Source organism: Lactuca sativa, chromosome 3, assembly GCF_002870075.4.
Source record: "Lactuca sativa cultivar Salinas chromosome 3, Lsat_Salinas_v11, whole genome shotgun sequence".
Classification (NCBI taxonomy): domain Eukaryota; kingdom Viridiplantae; phylum Streptophyta; class Magnoliopsida; order Asterales; family Asteraceae; genus Lactuca; species Lactuca sativa.
In genome coordinates this window covers 134,875,483-134,882,148 of record NC_056625.2, presented here as the reverse complement: position 1 = coordinate 134,882,148, position 6,666 = coordinate 134,875,483, and positions in this window count along the sequence as shown.

Below are 6,666 nucleotides of genomic sequence, written 5' to 3'. Positions count from 1 at the left end.
TAACAACACAAAAATGTAGGGTTCAAAATATATAGTAAGAAGTCGAAATAGGTCTAAGTCTGTTAGAGTGAGAAATCAGATTGATTTCGAAATGTGTGTATTTGCAAGGCACATGTCGAATTCGAACTGTAACATTTAGTCCTTGTACTTTTTGTGCATCTGTAACACCCTATAAATGGGGTATGTATAAAGGTAGAGAGTATTGTTGAAGCGGTTCGTAATTGTAAATTCTCTCAAACACTTGTACTTCTTACAAACATAATTGAGCCAATCCGATATTATTTACTTGATGTGTTCTTTCTAATTTCTATGATTGATTTTTGTATTTAATACTCGATTCTAGTACACATCTATTGGTATCAGAGCAAGATTCATTCAACCAGTTTCAACTTTCTCATGATTTTCATTTTTTTTGAATCGCTCTTTACGATTCAAAGTTTCCCGCGATATTGAATCAGAAAACTTGTTTCAATTGGTTGTTTTGTTTTGATTTTTCACTCTGTTTGTTAGATCAAGTGTTTACTGGTCGATTTCTCTTTGATTCATTCAACCAGTTTCAACTTTCTCATGATTTTCATTTTTTTTGGATCGCTCTTTACGATTCAAAGTTTCCCGCGATATTGAATCAGAAAACTTGTTTCAATTGGTTGTTTTGTTTTGATTTTTCACTCTATTTGTTAGTTCAAGTGTTTACTGGTCGATTTCTCTTTTATTCTCATTTCATATCTCTTTTTTGAATCAAAAATCAAGTTTGTGGCAGACTTTAACATAAACACGATGTCGAGTTTTTAACACTTGCTTGGATCATCTATGAAGATTCCAATGCTCATTCCTAAATACTATGAGTAGTGGGCTGGTCGAATGGAGGACTACCTCAATAGAATATATGAAGATCTTTGGAGGTGTATCACAAGTGGAAACTATCGTCCTGGAATGCTTGAACAAGTTGGAACTGCTAGTTCATCTTCTAATGTTGCTTTGCGACAGGAAAAACAAGAAGCAAATGATAAGAAATGCCTTCGTGAACTACATGGCGCTCTTCCACCAGTAGTTTACAACTACGTTAGAAGTTGCAAAATAGCTAAGGAGATTTGGGACACATTGAAAGTAAAATATCAAGGCAATGAAAAGACAGAGAAAAGCTATGTGAAGCAATGTTTGTTGGAATTAGGTGAGTTCAAGCACAAAGATAATGAAACTATTGAGTTATACTATGATCGCTTGAACGAATTGATATTGAAGTGTACTCGTTATGGTGTTACTCGTTCAAATCTGGGATACACTCTAACTTTTTTGATAGGATTGCGAAAATAATTGAGGAACATTAGCTTGATGATAAAAACTCAACAGAGTTTCGATGGTTATTCGTAGGCTGATTTTTATAATGTTCTGAAGGCCCATGAAAGTGAGATAAACGAAATTGTTGAAGAAGGAAAGTTGAGCTTAGGAGTACCTTTGGATTTGATGTCGAAAGTAATTGCCAAGGACACTGCAGTTGAATCTGGTGAACAAGATTGTTGGATTAGGTGTCTAAGTTCATAACTATTTCTGGGATGTACTTGACCCGGTTGGCATGGTCCATTTGGGTTGCATGACATTGCAACACTTGGATAGACTAAATGAGAGAAAGGACACTTAAGGATTATTAATATATTATAAGTTCTAATATATTAATAATATTATTTAATTAGTATTGATCAAAGAATTAATTTGAAATTAATTAAGCGATCAAAAAGAGACAAATTAAATATATGGGGCTGATTGTGTAAATAATCTATTCTTATATAGTGGGCTAATGATCCATGGTTTGTATGGATTGGGCTAAAACCCATAAGGTGCTCCACGGATAATCCATGGAGGTTACAAACCCATGGATCATGGCATATGAAAAGCCATGACAATTAGGGTTTACATGGTGTAACCCTACTTGTGCCACAACTATATAAAGATCCCAACTCTAGCGAAATCGGCACTACTTGTACAAGATAGAGGGCTAGCTGATTTTGAGGTGTAAGTAAACTTCTCTCAAGTCTATTCCAAGAGTTGTAATGTTGTGTGAGACATTTGAGGCATCACACTTGAGGTGCTAGGCTCACAAGGTTCTCAAGGAATCCAAACTATAAAAAGTATGTTCTTCTTCTAGCATTTATGTTTAAAAGTTCCCCATGGTATGCTAGATAGGTTAAGAACGTTGGAAAATCAATTTTGCATGTATTATAGTAAAATATAGATCCAAGGTTTTCTAGGGTTGCATGTACACCTCAGGAGTGTTAGAATGCTCAAACCCCAATAGTGGTATCAGAGCCTAGGCTTGTTTTCTTGATATTTGATGCAAACTTGCTGAAAAACTCGAAAAATTGGCTGTCTGGTTATTTGACTCGCCGAGTCCATGGGGGGACTTGACGAGTCCATGCCTATATTCAACCAACTCAACGAGTCAGTTCATGCACTCGGCGAGTTGGCTTGTCAGATTGCAGTTTTTTGACTTTTGTTGCTGGAAATGGACTAGAAACATTACCCTAAACTGTTTTGGTCTTATAAAACTTGTTTTAGATGGTGTAATGGTTATGCTAATCCATTTTCAATAGCTATTATCAAAATTTTAAGTTTTATATGGTTAATTTTATGATTCTTGAAATTGTTGATACGCATGTTCATGAACTTATGAGTTTAGAAGTTCATAGGAAATATTTGTAACTTGCTTGTTAGTATTAATTCTTGATCATTATATGTTTTAATTGAATCCATAATTTGTCCTCAAGTTATGGATTACCAAAAGTCACACTTTGAAAGTCCATTAAATAAACACATAGGTTACATAAAATGAAAAGTCACTCATTTTAATAAACCATTTAACTCATAAGTTATGAAAGATGAAAAGTTTTGAAAGTTACAAAACTTGTTCTCAAGTTTTGGAACATCTAAAGTCACTTTAAAAACTTTAGCTCCAACCCCTAGAATTTTAAAAGTTAAAATTCAACCCTTATACTTTAGAATATTATAAGTTTAATAATAATTATATATGTATAAGAACAAATTCGTTTTACCGTTAGTAGGCCTCATTCACGAAGCCGGTCTATAAACGAGGGGGGGTATAAGGTTGTTGCCTATAAAATGGCAGCTTAATGGGTGTCCACTCTCACCCACCACTTCCTTGACTGGTGGAGGGTTGTTAGTCGAACGGGTAAGACAATGACTAGAATTCTCCCTTCATTAAAAGTGTTAATGATAAATATAAAGTAACTAAATGTTTTTATAAATTCCTAATCTTAGATACTTTAGGAAAATGTGAATAAGGTGCTAACCCATGAAATTGCACTTTGCACTTTAATTAAGTCGTTAATGGAGCGTGTGTGGTTAACCGGCACACTAATATGGACTTAACAAGGTAGGGAAAGGGTAACTTAATGTTTATCATTGTATCGATGGAGCGCGTATAGTTAACCGGCACATCGATTGAGGGGTAAATATTAAGGGTACCCAATAATTTGCATGGTTACTTCACACCTTGTTTTGTGATCCTCGACATCCCAGTCACAAAACCTGAATGGAACACTCGAGATTGAAACATGCCATTGAAAAGTTCAATGAATCTCAAAGAATCTAGGAGTTTCAAAACCAATTATAGCCTAATAATTTATTTGTTTTTGATGGTGGAAATTGGTGAATCGTCATTCACCTACCTTCAAATATTTTATAGCTTGGATTAAGACATCCCTTTTCTAAGTTATAAAATATTGTGTTGGGTCATAGCCTTAATATTTCATATTGGGTGTTATATTAAGGACTTAAATCAACTAACTTGAATATCTCCCATTATAGATGTCTGGTTTAGACAACTATAATCTTCCCAAATCTCATGGAAATCATACTTCTCTACCACCACCTCCTCCATTAATTCTCCGAGACCCACAAGCTTGAAGACTTGAAAAATTCAAGGTCACTCAAACTCTACTAGCAATGAAACATAAAGATGGAAGACCTGTGTGTAATCATGTCTTAGGAATGAAGTTACACATTGACAGGTTGAGAATGCTAGGTGTCGTTGTCCCTAGGAAGTTGGCTATTGACTGGGTTCTTTAGTCACTTCCTGAGTCATATAGTGACTTCATTAAGAACTACAATGTGACAGATTATGACATGACCCTAATAGATCTATCTTATTTTCTTGTTTTTGCTGAGTCAGAAATGATGTTGCGTAATGGTCAAGCAAATATGGGTGGAAGGTCTATTTCTCAAACTTCTATGGACACTGACAATGGTAACATTGGAAGTCCATAAAAGCTTTCTCTCCCCAATGGAAATGGACCGACCTTGGTTAACCCGGTTGAGCAAAAGGTAAAGGGAAAAGCTAAGTCTATGATAGTCCCGTCTACCATTCCTAAAGAGTATATATGTTTTCATTGTCAAGAGAAGGGGCATTGGTTGCGAAACTACCCTAACTACCTTAAAGATCTAAGAGAAAAGGAAAAATCAAAAAGGTTTGACTCTGCTTCACGTAAGACCACTATTTAACTCTGTTAAGTTCCTTATTGATGATTCTTAATACAAAATGTGACTCGGTTACATTTTAGTGTTTGGCAGGATCAAGAAAAGGGAAGGAAACTTAAAGAAAGAGTATGTTGAGTCTGATCGCGAAGATGGATATCAATCTCATGATTCGAAGATCGGATTCTTGAGCTACTACTTAGGAGTTATGATAGATTTCTAGAAGATATGTAATAGCACAGTTTTCATTTAAAGTTGCATTGTAAGGAAAATGTTTTTTTCCGCATTTATATATAAATAAAATATTTGTTTTATTTTATTATATCTCCTTGCAATGACATTTTATGAAAAGTTGATGTTTGTATGCTTGTAGCAATAATGGAAATGTGAATTTGATTCTTTCATTTGTGGTAATGTCTAAATTTACCAAATAAAGAAGATTCTCATCAACCAAGTTCCAATTGGACCGAAACATGGAATCATGCAAGTTGTATAGTATGATAAATGAGAATTTTCATTTTTGGAAAATTAAGACTAATTCCTTGGTTACATGTATATGTGAGTCAAGTGAAGGACTAAGGGATCCAGTAAACATTCTTGTGCACTGGTCAAGGTCCACCACAAAAGATCGATGAGACTATTCGTCATGATTTACTAAAGTTGAGTAAATATGGTTATACTTACCAATTTAAGTATAATTCTAGAACATTGGAAAAGTTTTGATGCATTGCAGGACGAACGAGAAGAATCAAATTAGGCAGAAAGATAAAAGTTTCTCAAATTTGAAAAGATGGGAGAGTACTTTAGTATCATGTTTTGTGATCATCTTAATGATTAAGAAACCATATCACAATTGGTCCTCTAAGGACATCTTAGTGCATTCTTATGGCTAAGAGGAGGAATCATGAATTGTTGAAGTGGTTAAATCAAGAAGAATGAGTCATACTTCGTTCCAAAACAAGTCTTCGAGTCATAATCCAAGATTGTAACTTGAGTGACATATCTTAAAGAAAGGTTTATAACACTTGTCAAATGTAAGAGTAAAATGTGTCCTGCTCTTGTACATTTGAAATTGGTAAGTTGTGATGTTTTGGATAAAACAAAGACAACCTAAGGCCAATTGTGTGAAGTGTTTTTCTTGATAAAGAATCCGCACTATCTCTTGAATATTTGGCAAGTGAGTCTTATATGTCAAGAGGACAATGGGAGTCTTAAAGATCTTGAAAAAACTTCTAGATCTAATCAAGAAGAAAAACCTATAGTTTGTCACTAGCACACGACTTGAGGTTTATAACCTATCGTGTTGACATATTCCTATTTTTGTGCCCATTCTAGTTAAAGTTGGCTTTACATATAAGTTCAGAGAGTTCTCAATTGGTTGAATAACAACTTGGAAGCAATGGTAGGCCCTTGTGCTGCCAGGTGGCAAGAAGTTAAGACTGCATAAGTTCAATCCATAAGAGTTTGGATTTGTCACTAATCTTGTTGTGATTATGGTTTTGACAAATTCACATGGATAGGAACACATACACCATAAAATATAAGTGTCATAAGGTTTCTCTCCGATTCATGAAAATGATGGTGAGGAAATGCTTTTACTAAGTAGATTTTTAGTAGACAACAATTGTGATATTTGCATTCTCAAAGTCGTTAGTGGAGCGTGTGTAGTTAACCCGCAGACTAACATGGACTTGTGAGAAATGGCAAAGTTCTTAACAATTGAGACTATGATTACGACATCCCTTTTCATAGTTCTGAAATTGTTTAGACACACATGTGTTCTATCTAAGGAAAGGAGTATGATTTTGATAAAGTTTTATCAAAGCATCTCGTACCATAAATATGAACTTTGGTAACAAGGTCAATAAAATATTGATTCCTAGAAGTCCAGCTGATTCCTGAGTACATGTCAAAGCTAGTGGGAGCATAAGTGTTATACTAATAATCATCATGCAAGTGGGAGCATGATAATTATAATAAGTGTTGCAAGTTAGCAATGTTAATTATAGAAAACAAAAAGGATTCAATTGGGAAAAAGTTGTTTTGCTATAATTAAGGGAGAGGAAATTATACTTCATTTCAATTCTAAAAGCTTAGATTGAGGTTTTAATCATCTTTAGTCAAGGATATATATATATATATATATATATATATATATATATATATATATATATATAT